Source organism: Mustela nivalis (genome assembly GCF_964662115.1).
Source record: "Mustela nivalis genome assembly, chromosome: 4".
NCBI lineage: Eukaryota > Metazoa > Chordata > Mammalia > Carnivora > Mustelidae > Mustela > Mustela nivalis.
In genome coordinates this window covers 36,550,763-36,566,523 of record NC_139023.1, presented here as the reverse complement: position 1 = coordinate 36,566,523, position 15,761 = coordinate 36,550,763, and the positions used below count along the sequence as shown (strand labels likewise).

Sequence of the window (15,761 nt, the reverse complement as noted above, 5' to 3'; positions counted from 1 at the left end):
TTGACAGAGTCAGGAAATGGGTGAGGAAAACCCAAACTTGCATTTTTTATTCCCATAAAAGAGCTCATGATAGTCTTTCATTCTTAAAGGTAGACTTTTGTTTATTTATTCATTCAGCAAATAATCACAAATGCCTTCTCTGTGCCGGGCCTTGCAAAAAGACCAGCAAATGACCTTAGAAGCCACGCTCCCTGCAGTTTTCCCATTTGGCCAGCAGAGGGGGCGAGTGCCAGCTCTGGGCAAGGCTGAAAACCAAGCCGGTCTGGGGACATTCCCTGATCTCTGTGTTCCCAGCTGGGCTGCTCCAAAATGCCCCAGACAAAGAAGTCCCAGGTGTCCTTCCAGGTCTTTGGAGTGAAAATTATGCCCCCCACCCCACCCCGGGAAGATCTAAGACCAGTCCCGAAGAACGGATCTGAGAGCTGCAAAGGAAGCTCTGGGTAGAAACACCCTATTCCACAAAGGGTCAGGGGAACCAGAAACAGGCAAGGACCTCAGGTGCACAACAGTCCTCTTTGACCACAGCCAAGCCCTCAGTGACCAGGACTGAATCGTGGGACCCCGGCTCCTAGCCTCTACCATTCTGCTGTCCTCAATGGGAGAGAAGGAAGGGTTTCCGCACCTTTTTTGCTATACCAGGTGAGGGCAGACAATGCCGCAGATCAGTCCTGACTGATTTGAGAAGGAAGGGCAGGAGCATACAGGGCCACAGACAGTCGGCAAATTCCCTCGGGACTAGTCGGGACCAGGAGAGAGCGGAGCTAATTGTTCAAGCTGACGCTGCAAGGTCGGTGCTGTGTCTCCGCGAAGAACAGAATGGCCATGGTACGACCGGCCCACAGCTCACTGCTCCCCTAAAGGCTGACAGAGACACGAAAGCCACGTGGCTCAGTCCCATCCACTCCACAGTGCACTTATGCTAGAAGAGCAAGAGGCTGACCAATGAGGGGCAGCTGGGTGGTTCCGTCAGTTAAGCCTCCGACTCTTGATTTCCACCTGGATCATGATCTCACGGTTGTGGATTGGAGCCCTGCGTCAGGCTCCACGCTCGGCACAGAGTCTGCTTCAGATTCTCTCTCCTTCTGCCTCTCCCCACACCATGCTCTCTCTCTCTCTCTCAAAAAAAAAAAAAAAAAAAAAGAAGAAGAATAAATAAACAAATAATAAATAAATAAATAATAAAAATTGGCTGATCAATTAAAAGCAAACCCATCACCCCAAGTGACCCCTTCTGACTATAAAATAAGGAACTTGGGGGGAATTTGTAACATCCTCCTAGGGCATACATTCTGGATTTCTTGGTTTTCACAAACTGAAATTATAGTCAGCTTTTCCACTTCCTCAACATGAGCCATCCTTGGTCATCTTATTTTTCAAGGCAACAACAAAATCCCATGAAAACTCAAAATCCAAACCCAAGGAGTTGCGTACAAATTTTGAAAGTTCTATCCGGGACCTAAAGGAGAGATGGCATCAGACGACGACAAATGACTCTGTGTTAAAACGGAATCACATCACTCACTGAGGGGTGGGAGCGAAGGAGCTGACCCAAGTCCCGAGCACGTAGGGTGTTCGCCAGCTACCGTAGGGTTAAAAAACTAAATGAACTGTACACACACACACACACCGAGCTCTCGCTGGTACACTTGTTTCCCCCAGGGCTCTATAGTCAAATGTCCTTTATATTGTCAGTTAAGACTGAACGATGTAAAAATATTTTAGACAATAAGAACCAGGTTTTCTCCCTGTAGGAGAAAAGTTATAAATGAGGAAGACAGAAGTTTGGGATGAGCTCTCTGGAGCTAGACTCCTCAGAGAACCAGTCCCAGCTTGGGCCTGTTCTAAAGACAGAGAAAGAAACCGACGTGTGTGTGTGTACACACACGGGCTGGCAGTGTGTGTGTGTGTGTGTACGCATAGAAGCCTAGGAGCAGTATACCCTTGCTCCCATACCTTCTGTCCTGAGCGTTATTCCTAAACCCAATTCTACAGTAAAAAGGAACCATGGTTCCTTGGTTAGTGGCCAGTTCTAGGGCAGAGGTGAGGAAATACAAGATGGCGGGATGAGCCTGGAGAATCTTGAGTACCACGAAGTGAGGATGAGTCAAATGGGCAAAAGAAAAGGAAGGGATGAGGAGAGGAAGGGAGGGAGGGAAAGAAGTAGGGGTGAGGGAGGAGGGAGGAGGGAAAGGAGGAAGAAAGGAAGGAGGGAGGGACAGAGGAAAGAGGGGACAGAGGGAGAATAAAGGTCATGGAGCCCTATCAAAAGAACACGGACAGCAACATGAAAGAACCCCCCCCCCCCCAAGTCATAGCTGTTGCAGGCAAGACCCACCAGTGGATGGTGTCAAGGGTTCAACTGAGTTGCCTAAAAAGAAGTGTTGAAGTCCCGACTCCTGGTTCCTGTGAACGGGGTCTCATTTGAAACTGGGGTGTGTGCAAATGTAATGAAGTGACAGTGAAGCATACGGGACTCAAGCAGGCCCTAAATCCAATGACCAGAGCCCTCAGGGGAAGGGGAGAGAAAGGCACGCACACAGGAAAGACCGTCGTGGAAAGACAGAGACAGAGGAGGGAGTGAAGCAGCCACAAAGCAGGGGCCACCAAGGGTGGCCAGCGGCTTGGAGCGAGGCAAGGAACACATTCTCCCTTGGGGACTTCGGAAGCAATCAGCCCCACAGACACCTGTGGCACAGCCTCCTGGCCCCCTAAACGTGAAAGAATACATTCCTGTGGTTTGAGGCCACCCAGTGGGTGGTAATTTGTTACACAAGCCCTAAGAAATGAACACAGATGCTAAAATTAATAGGCGAAAGCTTAAGCGGAAACAGGATACTTGCCTAATCTCAAAGGATCTCCTCTCCAAGGTTCACCGCAAAGGGAAAGACCAAAGTGAGAGCTGGTGGCACGGCCGTGACCAAAGATCAAGGCACCCGTGATAGGTATGGACATGACGTTCCCCTGCTAGGAGGCAACGGAAAGGGCACATGGCCTCTGTGGATCAGGTCCGTAACACAAATCCCCCAACGAGTCAGGAGAAGGAGCTGGCAGACTGAAGTTGAAGGGCATTCTACAAAACTACAGAAGGCTGCACGGTCAATCACGGGATCATGCACCCCGAGAAAAAGAGGCAGGACCATCACAGCTCAGAGGCCAGACAACTACCTGCGACGGGTGATCCTAGGACATGATCAGGACAACTGGCGGGTTCCGAACACAGCGCTGGCTTCATTGGTAGTTGGGTACCGGGGCTTCACGTCTTCGTTTTGATCATTGGTCTGCAGTGACGGGAGACGTTAACACGAAGGGAGCTGGGGTGAAGGGCACACAAATCTCTTTGTGCCGAACCTGCAACTCTTCTGCACATTCAGAGTAATCTCCGAATGGTAAACATAATTATCAGGGGGTGGGGAGTGCTGTGGGGGGAGGGGAAGCGGGAATTGACATCTGGTAGGGAGAGTCAGCCAAATCCGCCCTGGTGCATTCAGACCTAAGAAACCAGCCACGGGGGTGCCTGGGTGGCTCAGTGGGTTAAGCCTCTGCCTTCGGCTCAGGTCATGATCTCAGGGTTCTGGGATCGAGCCCCACATCGGGCTCTCTGCTCAGCAGGGAGCCTGCTTCTCTCTCTCTCTGTCTCTGTCTCTCTCTACTGCTTCTCTGCCTGCTTGTGGTCTCTCTCTGTGTCAAATAAATAAAATCTTTAAAAAAAAAAAAAAAACAGGCACGGGAATATGAGGCCCAAGAGGAATTGTGACCCCACAATCCCATTTTCAGTGGACAAGACATCGACAGGGTGAATCGCTCAACAACAGCACTTTTAACGCGTTTAACATTTTTATTTTTAACTCTGCTTTGGTAGTACAAAAGTCGTAAAAGTACAAACCAGACAGTTAAAAATACATCTGACACTCAAAATGGTGAAAAATTTTCCTTTACAAATTTTTACATCAAGGCGGCAGCCAGCTCACTCAGGACACCAGAAGTCGGCCCATCTGTAGTGTTTTGTAGAGTAAGTTTGTTGTGGACCCCCAGTCCTTCCACAGAAGGAAGAAAACCCAAGCCCTGTAAACATCAGTTGCTTTGGGAACACTTAAGAATCCTTATGAGTAAAAAGCTTATGTGTTAAAACATTGAATGCTTAACTTTTGGCATGTTTGAAAGCCAGCCAGACGAAACCTGCTCAAGTATTAGAAAATATTTAAAACGTACTCTCGGTATAAACACAATTTTAAATATTTTTGAGTATTCTCTTGCCTGTTGTATTGCTATAAAAAAGTGCTCTGACCTGAATAAAATTAAAAAATAATTAAAGCTGAAGAATATCTTACATTTTTGTCCCTCACCATTCGAGGACATTGTATTTTCAAGCCCAAAGTGATGCTTTAAAAACAAAAAACTAAAACTATTGGTCTAGACAGCACGTATAGTATTTACACTAATACACACCCCCAAAATGCTTCTATTGCTCCTTTCTGGACTTCAGTGGAATCTCTCTCCATACCATTCTCTGCGTAGATGTATGAACACACACACACACACACACACACACACACACACACACAGAGCTCTTATCACTTGTCAGAAAAAATTTATGTGAAACGGAACCTACCATCCATTTCAAAGGCTGGAAATTTGTAGTTTGATGCCAGAAACAGAATGGAATGAATAAATTGACAGTAACTACTTGAAATGATATTTTTATGGAAATCCTCTTTGGCAGTGAAATGAGAAAGATGCTCTTTCTCTCCAAGATAACATTAGTGCCCCAAGGCACCACACCAACACTGACAGGATGGGGGGGGCGGGGGGGTGGGGAGGGGTTGGAGACCCTCCTGTAACTGGATCCTCCCAGCCCCGGGGGCCCACAAGGGTCAGAGCTGTACCACTATCTCTGCTTTTTGTGGGGGGGGGGGGTGGGGGGGGTTCATATACAGCATAGCTAAACAAGTAAGTACATAAAAGTGGGGCTTTACAGGCTTCCAAGGGAACCATAACCATCCAGGTTCTTTTCAATAAGGAGCCTCGGTTACAAGACATGAAGTAGGAAGTGCCCTCTGAAACAGCCAAGGAAGGTAGGGGCCCATTTTACATCAGAAAATGGGTGTGTCTGTTTTGTCAAAATGGGCATTTTGTTGTTTTATTTTGGTTTTAGTCACTTTAAACTACTGTCCCCCTTTATTCAATGGACTAAGTAAGAATCGCTTAGCACAAGTTACAAAAAAATAAAATAAAATACTCTCAGTATCTTCTTGGTGACAGAGGAGTGGCACAGTGGTGGCGAGTTAATGTTGATGTCTTGGTCCAAGGCTCGAAAGTCTGGCATCTGGTTCCATCTGACGCCCTGACCTCTCGGGGGCCAATTTCTCAGGGCTAAACCACAGTCTCTGCAAGGACTTTTTACCACTGAAGTTTCACTTTATCTTCTGTAACAGTTAAACTGCAAGAGAATCTTCTTGCAACTAGTTGCATAATGAGACCTATGGGTTGGGAGAACAGAGGTGTCTGCGTGCGCGTGCATGTGCATACACACTCACACACCAACACCCCCAGCATCCGCACGGATTGCACATCAAGAGTTCCCTGCGAAGACTGATCCCTCTGGAAGAATTACCAGTGGTGCCACGGCCAGAGATGGGGGACTGGGAGGTCTGTCTGGTGGTTGGGGAAAACTGAAATATGGGCCCTTTTCTTCACTGGAAAGGTACTAAATTTTCCATCAAACTTTTTAACCCAAAACGTGTTTCCAAGCAAACTGAATTCTGTACCAAACATAGCGCAAATATTCCCTTTAAGCTTTTATCCCCACGTCTGTCTGCAGACTCCGCAATAGAAACTGTATAAAAATTTTTAAAAATGCCGCAGGCAACTTCTTATCTTGGAAGTCTACGGCATCTTTGAACTCTTCCGATAAAGTCACCCCTGCAAAAGAAAACACAAAGGTAAAACTTTCCAGAAGGTAAGCATCACATCATATGTTAACCTGCGCGGATATTTAAAAACCCAGAGGACCTGTACCCCTTCCTTGCCCCATCTCACCGCACCCCCCTGTGTTCCTTCCCCATCACACCTTTCTTCTAGAATTCAGCCTAAAGAAATGCAAGTACCACAATTTCAAAAGGACCCCATTACCAAGGTTTTATAAATCAAGAAAGAAGAGAATTGGAGAGCCACAATGGAAATAAAGGTATCAGTCCATTTCCGCAGGAGTTTCTAAAGGGACCCACTCTCTGAGCCTGCTCCCCTGATTCACGTGTCCCTCCGTCCCAGGAATGTGTTCTTTAACTCCCCGGCCACCTTCTGCCAAGTAAGGAGCAGGAGGGTGAGTGTGCTCAGGCACAGTTTAAGTTCTGTGTGTCAGATAACGTGTCTTCCCCAAGCCATACCGGCTGGCTAACTCCGGGTCTCCACAGCGTGCACGAGCTCGGCTGGGATCTCGGGGGGCAACTAGGAGCGCAGTGACTCGAGATGCCCGATCCCAGGTGTCTGCTGTAACTCAAGGACGGTGCCGTGTGTTCCAGTTCTAACAGCTGGCCCCTGTCACCATCTATACTCTCATCACAAATGAAGCCCCTGGTAAACTTGGAAAACAGCTTTTTATTTTCCAAAGCTGTTTTTGATTGGTGGTGGTGTTGTTTTTTTGTTTGTTTGTTTTTGTTTTTTAACAAATGAGTCATCTAAGAGACAGACCGCTGTGTACCCATTTATGGTCCTGTTTGGAAGCCGGGGATCACTGAGGACAGGACTCACACCACGCGGGCCGCCCTGCGCCAGGTTAAGGAATGAAGCACTTTCCCGTCTGCCAACAAATGCTCAACAAAACCGCACCCCGCTGTGTTCCTTCCCCATCAAACTGGCTTGAAGCCAGTTTGCCAGAATAGGAAAAGCAACAAGTCAGCGAGATATCTTGATTGATGTATTACTTTGTAGTTATTTTATAGCTTCTTCTTCAAGATCTAGAGTGTAACAGAATCCGTACTATCCTTTTCTGTCATCCATCCTTCAGCATGTTCAAGATAGGAGAGAGAGAGGAAGAGAAAGAAAAAGAGAGGGAGAGCGAGAGAAAGAGAGAGATTACCCAAACTAAAAGGTTTGGGTAAAGGATCCTTATCTGCTTCACTGAAAAGGGAATAAAACACTGTTCCCTAAAATAGCAGGCGTGGAGTCTTTCATTACGAGTGGAGACACTGATTCTTAGCCCTGCCCTGCTACAGCCTAGCACGGCCGCAGCTCAGACTTGTACTGTAGCGCGGGCCACGAGCAAGTCTCGGAACAGTTTCATTTGAGAGTGGATGAGTATGAAAGATGCCAGTGGGGGCAAAAGGGAGAAAAGCCAGAGGCGGAGAAACAGAAAAATGGTCCTGAAAGACAAAACAGTGAAAAGAAGAGGAGTGAATTTTCAAAGCCAAACTTCAAACTAGGCCATTATCTGCAAAATAGGTGTTCAACTATTTTTGTATCTCCTCCTTTTATCATCTGCTCCCTTAGACCTAGATTTTTTGGCATCAAAGAAAACAGGAAGGTCAAGGGCGAGGAATGTCAGGCCTAGAATGTCATGTTCCGTCCCAGCTGGAGTTTTTGACCCAACGGAGGAGACCTTCCCTTTTAGAGTTCTTTGCACAGATTTAACCGACTTTAAAGAACGGGCAAGACAGAGGGCCGGGCTAAGCAAGGATCTGGAGCCAGAGGCCTGGATTCTAATCCAGACCCCATGACTAGCTGTTGAACCCGGGCCCGCCCCGGAGCATTTCCTCAAAGGGGTGCTGGTTTTACAAAAGGGGATCTACAGACAGTGCTTGACACGGGGCCAGCTGTCAGGAGGCTCCCAAAGTCATTACCATCATCCAACGGCCCTAAACCATCACAGCGGCTTCAACAGCTGCCTCCTATGGCGGATTTAAAACTGCACTGTGCGCAGTTTGAGGAAGTAAAAAATACAAATACGGCTTCACATCCTCACCCTTAACACCAGACACTAACCAGAAAACAGAAAGTTAACCTTTCTAAAAATCCTATTAAAACCACCCAGCAGCACCAGCGTGCGGTTCTGGGCTCTCCCTCTTGAAAAACACCTGCTTATCAGAAGGCAGCCCTTTACCAGCAGAGCAGCTATCCATTTCCAGGTAAATACCTCTTTTATCAGAATGACAACCTAGGGGGAAGACACCACAGACTCCGCGGCTTGTGAATTTCCAGCCGTGACCTTACGGCTGGGGCTGCGTTCACAGGTGGAGTTCCACAGTGTTCAGTTTCTCCTCGGTGCATCCAACAGCTGTGACTATAGCCCTAATGATAAACACATACTTGTAAATGGTGTTTCTTTAACCCACCACATTAATATTAAAAGGTGCCTTCTTTAAGGTCTTAAAGCAATCAGAAACCATGTGTGGGCTGGTATGAATGCCAGAGAGGGCTGGCAGCCGTGCGCGGATGGGGAGAACACCCCCCACCCACCCCTCATTCTCAGTTCCTCTAACCATGGGATCCACCGTATTGAAGAAGTCGGACCCCCACCCTGGAACACCTCCCCCGCCACCTCCCCGACGGGAGGGAAATCTGGTGACTACAGTCTTACACGTAAAACAAGACTGAGGGTGAGCAATTAAGAACCTCAGAAAAGGTTTATCTGGAAAGAAGGAAGAGGTCACTCTAATTAGAAAAATAAAGCCGTAATGCCATGATTAAATTAGGGTTCCATCAATCAGAGAAAGACAACTATCATATGACCTCCCTAATATGAGGAAGTGGAGATGCAACATGGGGGTTTGCGGGGCAGGAAAAGAAAAAATGAAACAAGATCGGATCGGGAGGGAGACAAACCTAAGTGACTCTTAATCTCACAAAACAAACTGAGAGTTGCAGGGTAGGGGGGTAGTAGGAAGAGGGCAGTTGGGTTTTGGACATTGGGGAGGGTATGGGCTATGATGAGTGCTGTGAATTGTGTAAACCTGGCGATTCACAGACCTGCACCCCTGGGGCTAATAATACATTATATGTTAATAAAAATTTTTTAAAATAAATAAATAGGGACACCTGGGTGGCTCAGTGGGTTAAGCCTCTGCCTTCAGCTCAGGTCATGATCTCAGGGTCCTGGGATCGAGTCCCACATCGAGCTCTCTTCTCAGCAGGGAGCCTGCTTTCCTCTCTCTCTCCACCTGCCTCTCTGCCTACTTGTGATCTCTCTCTCTGTTAAATAAAAAAATTTAAAAAAATCTTTAAAATAAATAAATAATTAGGGTTCCACAGAAGCCACAATAGAGTATATCAGTGATGAGGACATGTATGTGACTTGTTAAAAAGGATTCTCTAGGAAAAAATTCCCTGGTCCCTTTAAAAAGTAGAAATATGTTTTTTTTAAAAAAAGAGAAGCCTGAGCAGATTAGCAGACACTGAACGCTAAGACCTCCAAGGACAGGGTGTCAAGGAAGGAAAACACTCTCTGGTTAACAACAACAGTAGCTGACATTTACAGAATGTTCCCACATGCCAGGCACCGCCACGCTTCACACTCCAGACTCAGGAACACAATCTTTCCAATGACTCCGGGAGTCAAGGACGAGTCCCATTTTTGTACAAAGAAACTGAGGCTTCCAGGTTCAGTCACTTGCCCGAGGCCATACACTTAGTCACCGCAAAGCAGCAAGTCCACAGCCCGCAGTCCGGCCCACTCATTCCCAAACTGCACCGGCGCGCTCGTCACCACAGAGACGTCCCCAGCATCACCGAGCATCCCCCACCTGTGCGGTGGCAACAGCAGAAGAGAAATGCAGAAATAGAAACCCTGGCGGGGCCACTCCCTAGGGAAGTGGTCCTTGTGGCTACACAGAGAAATGATGCTGAAAACCCGTCTCCTCCAAGGGACTCAGGTCCTAAGATGCAAAGTGCACCTAGAATGACATGTCATGACACGGAATAGATCCAAGGCTACAGAGTCACACAGCTAGATTAAGAATGTTCTAGAACACATTTAAAGGAACTAGAGTGGGAAAGTTGTTCATAGGAACAAGAGTTAAGATCAGGACAGTAATAGTCCCACTCAAAGGCCTAGGCCACAAGTATGTGATCTTTCACGAGTAATCTGTGATCCTTTGAGACTCGAACTTCTTCTTCTTTTTTTTTTTTAAAGATTTTATTTATTTATTTGACAGAGATCACAAGTAAGCAGAGAGGCAGGCAGAGAGAGAGGAGGCTCTCTCTCTCTCACGGCTCGATGCGGGGCTCGATCCCAGGACCCTGGGATCATGACCTGATCTGAAGGCAGAGGCTTTAACCCACTGAGCCACCCAGGTGCCCCGAGACTCGAACTTCTTAATTAGAGGGTTATCTTCTACCAGGCTCTAACTGAATGCTCTATGGTCACATGCGCACAGGTTCTAGCTGCTGAAAACGTGGGTGGCATCTTTGCAGACACAGATTAATGGAAAGATACCAGAAGGTAGTTGGTGTTCACAGTCCTTCAAATCTTGCACTGGTCTAAAACGGGTGTTAAATTTTATAAATTGATGTTATGCCTTCCTATTTCAATAAAGACTCCATGTTTATTAAAAAGCTAATCTAGGCTAATGGATAGACTTATGCTAATCTAGCTAATCAGTGAAGTCTCTTTAATTCAGTGTTTCTCAGGATGATGGGTAGCGCCTTCTTTAGAAGCAACCCAAATGTTATTAAAAATTCCCAATTCTCTGGACTGCACCATGACCTACTAAATCTGAACTGATAGGATTGGAGCCCAGGACGCTGCTTTCTTACAAGATGCCTTTATGCATCTATAAGGGTTTAACCCACGAGATAAAACTCAGTACTGTTTGTCAACTGATAACAACTGCAAGAATTAAATTCACCTTCAAAGGGCAAAACGAAACACCATGAAGTCGGCAGAGGTCAAAAACTACACAAAAGAAATGGAAGAGGAAACAGACATGACAGAAACATTGAAAGACTCAAATATTAATAAAAACCTCAGCAACTCCATTGGAACAGCACAATTTTGTAGTTCAGCAATATGAGACTGAAATATTAATTTAAAAAATCTTAACGTAACCTGAACTACAAAATCTCTGAATTACAGAATTCTTTCCTAACTTCCTTCATAACAGTTTGGAACTAGAGTTCACATCCTCCGCAGGGGTTTATTTTAAAGCCCGGAGGAGTGAGCTACCATCACACCTGTTAAGGACTCTCTGAGGGCCAGCTATGCACAAATGGTCACCGGAAGGCTTGACAGAAGGTGAGAAGACATAGCCTACAATCTCAAAGAGCTTGGAGCTTACAGAGGAAAGTTTTAGCGGTCAGCTTCAATCCAGAAGGAAATGAGATGTGTCGCGTATCCTTTCTTCAGCAAAACAGGGATACGTTACAGCTTGCTTTCTCATCTAATGATACAGAGTAGATACTCTGCATCTGTGTACCAAAGTAGCATCCCTCCTCCGGTGTGTGACAGCGCCCATCTCCCTCCACCCTCTTCAACACTGAGCACTAACCAGGGAGACCATGTGGACCAGCTGGCCTGGGAGGTCTCGGCTTACAGAGTTTACTGAATGAATGAATGAATAAATATGAATAACTATTTACAGTGTCCCTTTTACTCTTAGGAGAGCCTCATCTTGAACAGAAGTTACATCATCATGCTAGTGTTAACATTCATCTTTGCCAACAGAAAAGCAAGAAGTGATCTCTTTATTTTAGTTTCTATTTATGTGATTATTAGTAAGTTTGGCATTTTCCATGTTTCTGGACCTCTGCTTCTTTCATGCATTGTAAGGGTTCTGCACCAGATTCCAGTGTTGGGAGTGGGGGAACAGGGCACAGTTTCTCCTACACCACCAAGTAATGCTCGGACAACCAATCGGTGTCCTACAATTCAACTCAACTCTAATTGTATCCACCTAAAGACAACATCAGGTCCCACAAGCGGACTGCCCTCTACTTCAGAGGCTGATCACAAGCCCAGATTGCTACCTGTATTTCTGACCAACTGGCTGTAAGCCAGAGGTTCCCCAACCCCACTCTGTGGCTTCCAGATTGGCTCACAGGGTTCAGAAAGCCAATAGATTGCCAGTTTGTCGTGAAGGATATTAAAGGATATAAATCAACAACCAGACGAAGAGATACACAGGGCAAGGTCCCAGACAAAAGAGCTTCTGTAGAGTTTGGGTCCTGGACACGCACGGGGTCCAGCGGGATGGCATGAGGGAAGTGTTCTGGTTCACAAACCTGGAAGTCCTCTCCTTCTGAGTTTTTATGGAAATTTCATTACACAAGCACTGTGCATTAAATCACTGGCCAGTCACTGATGGTTGAACTCAATCTCCAACCTTTCTCCCCTCTCGGGAGGTGGAGGAAGAGTTCCAACCCTCTAAACCCATGGCTGGCTCCCTGGCAAACCACCCCATCTTTGAATTATCTAGGGGCTTTCCAAAGGTCACTTCATTAACATAAAACAAAAGACCTTTATGGTTCTCATCCCTTAAGAAATTCCAGTAGTTTTATTAGCTCTGTACGAGAAATGGGGACAGGGGAGCCTGGGTGGCTCAGTGGGTTAAGCCGCTGCCTTCGGCTCAGGTCATGATCTCAGGGTCCTGGGATCAAGCCCTGCATCAGGCTCTTTGCTCAGCGGGGAGCCTGCTTCCTCCTCTCTCTCTCTCTCTCTCCCTGCCTCTCTGCCTGCTTGTGATCTCCATCAAATAAATAAATAAAATCTTTAAAAAAAAAAATAAAAGAAAGAAATGGGGACAAACTACATATTTCTTATTAAAAATCACAGTATCACACATGACCACATTATAATCCCTAGTTTGGGAGAGAGTTGAATAATCAAAATTTTAGTTTTTTGTTATTGATAGTGAGCAACTTTTTCATGTCTCTAGGTCAATCAATACGGGAAAAATAAAAATATTTGTAGATATTTTCCATTAAAAATGGAAATAGCTTTTTTAAGTAACATAGAAAATATATATTCCTACAAATTATATTTTCTTTATTGAATAAAGTCAGTAAGAAATTATGCACTCCTGGGGCACCTGAGTGGCTCAACCGTTAAGTGTCTGCTTTCGGCTCAGGCCATGGTCCCAGGGTCCTAGGATTGAGCCCTGCACCAGGCTCCCTGCTTAGCAGGAAGCCTGCTTCTCCCTCTCCCACTCCCCCTGCTTGTGTTCCCTCTCTTGCTGTGTGTCTCTCTCTCTGTCAAATAAATGAATAAAATCTCTAAAAAAAAAATAAAATAAATTTTGCACTCCTTTTAGCTTTGAAGGTTCTGACATGAGGTCTGAATCCTACTAAAAAGTTTGGAGGTTGCTGTTTCCTAAGTTATTATTCTCACAGTAATTTAAATATGTTTGTATCTTTAGCCAGCCCTGGGGACAGTGAGATTCAGAGCACTTTACTCCAGTAAAATGCACCTGACATCAAAAGTTACTCTGGAAAAAGTATCAAAAGTATCTGGAAAAACCACGGTACTCCAGGGAATTATTTAAATGCAATTCAGTGGTTTCCTGTTAGTCTCAGTACATCTATGATTCCACGTCTACACTACGCTACAGAAGGAAGACCTTAGGACTTTGAATAGAACCACCTCTTTCTAATAAGGAAAGCCAACTGAATTAGACACTGGCTTGGGAGCTAGAGGTTCAGCTAACCAGCTGTCAGTGAGCCTATACCTGAGCATCAAAATCAAACGAATAATTCCACAACACCTAGGTCTAATCTGGCCTCTCTGCGCTGCAGGAAAATTATGAAATCTCAAAGACATTACCTCCTCACACTTGTATTTGCTAAATAGGGCTCGCCTGATATACTGCTCATAACCAGCATTTGCCTACTTAGCGTTTCCTAAATGCCAAGGAACAGCATACATGTGAGGTGGGTGAGATTATTACCATTATCCCACTTTACAGATGGAGAAGCTGAGGCATCAGAGGCTATGACGTCCAAGGTGACACAGCCAACAGGTGACAGAGCAGAACTTGCACACAAGGAGCCTGATTCCAGAACCTACCCTGTGGAGTTACTTCCACATCCTGGGTCCTGTTCTTCTAGAAAACAGGCCCTGTGACTTACTGAAGTGTTTGACATTAGTAGATTCCAAGCCTCAAGTTATAAATTAAGAATAAAAATCTTGGTTAGAGCTATTGATTCCCTTTTCTTTCCAGTTCCAGGCAAACACGACTTTCATTTTTGGCCTCTGCCACAGTCCCCCAGGGGCTCCAGGAGCCTCCCTTGTTGCAGTTCCTCTGGTAAAAAGGACAGAGGTCCCAGCGCCTGTTTCTTGAGTCCTGTCAGAGGGCTGACAGGCTCCCGAGGAAGAAGAGCTGAGTTAACGGAGGGGTCAGTGGGTCAACTTCCAGTCAAAAACAGGAGCGGCCTCAGAACAGGTGCAGCCCGGGGAGAGGCGTGCGGGGGGAAAAGTAGTTCTCCTTGGGGGCCAGTGACACCAAACCAATGCAAGACCCTCCGGTCCCCACAGTGAGTCCTGAGAAGACTAACAAACACGTGTCTCGTCTGTACCCATGGCAGGGCCACGGACAAAAACTTTGAAAGAGTATCACAGCATATGACAGCGAAGTAGGTTTTTAGGCCCAAAACCTCTCAGATGACCTCCATCCGTGTTTTGGAGCTACTCCTCATGAGAAACAGGGCACAGAACTTTTTTAAAAACGTGTCCAGCATTTTCACTCCTTGTGGCTCAACAGTGGGGATACTCCACACTCGGGAGTCCGCAGAAGCTATCAGTCACTAACTGATAGTTAACTTCGAAAAAGCAAGGTGTGGACAAGCATCTCTGCCCTCGTTGGAGGACGGGCAAACAAGGCAGTGGTACATACATACGGGTGTTGCATAAGCATATATACGCATAGAATAATCTAGAAAGGATACAGAGGACACCAGTAACCATGGCTCCCTCCTGAAAAGGAGCTTTCGAGATTGCAGTGAGGGAGATGGGCTGGAGAGAGGGGTGAACACTTTGCTTTTTTAAAGGCTTATTCTTGGGGCGCCTGGGTGGCTCAGTGGGTTAAAGCTTCTGCCTTCTGCTCAGGTCATGATCCCAGGGTCCTGGGATCAAGCCCCACATCGGGCTCTCTGCTCAGCAGGGAGCCTGCTTCCCCCCCCTCTCTGCCTGCCTCTCTGCCTGTTTGTCATCTCTGTCAAATAAATAAATGAAATCTTTAAAAAAATAAATAAATAAAGGCTTATTCTTCATCCTGGAGACTTTCATGCTGCTCGAGTATTTTATTGTGTGCCTGTCTTATTTTTCAAATCTTAAAAAAAACAACAACAACAATAATTCAAGCTTAAACACTTGTAATAACCAATTCACCAATGACAGTGAGGGGAATGACCCATCAGGAAGTCCAAGCTCTGGAACTCACCAGCGGCATGACCTTGAACAACATACATAACCTCCGAGGGCCTCCATATGGGGAGAAGAGGCACAGGGAGTAAGGTCTACATAAGAACTAGAACCCCAGCTCCGAGAAAGCACAGCCCTTGGATGTCCATCTTCCATCCGTGTCCCTCAGGCCCGGCACCACACCTCACCCATCGTAGGGCCTCCATAAAGACTTTTAGAAGATGTACCTGAATGAGCAATCACAGCTCCTCCGAGAGCTCCAAGTGTATGATCGTAATCTGCCTGTAAGAACACAGAGCCGCTCGCAGAACTGAACGGAGGCAGGCACAGCTTTGACAGCCCAGGGACATCAGCGGGTCCCTGCAGGACATCACAGGAGGCCACGCCTGGTGAAGGCTGATCACGCTATCGCAGTAGC

General features: G+C 46.3%; 1 protein-coding gene across 3 annotated transcripts in view; it reads right to left on the bottom strand.

The window, feature by feature from the left end:
- Window positions 1-3,822: 3,822 nt before the first annotated feature.
- Window positions 3,823-15,761, bottom strand: part of RELL1 (RELT like 1) — a 61,512-nt gene continuing 49,573 nt past the window's right edge. For all 3 annotated transcript variants that reach the window (XM_082728923.1, XM_082728924.1, XM_082728925.1), the window contains one exon: window positions 3,823-5,919. The gene's annotated coding sequence lies outside the window, so the exon portion shown is untranslated. The remainder of the gene's footprint in view (window positions 5,920-15,761) is intronic.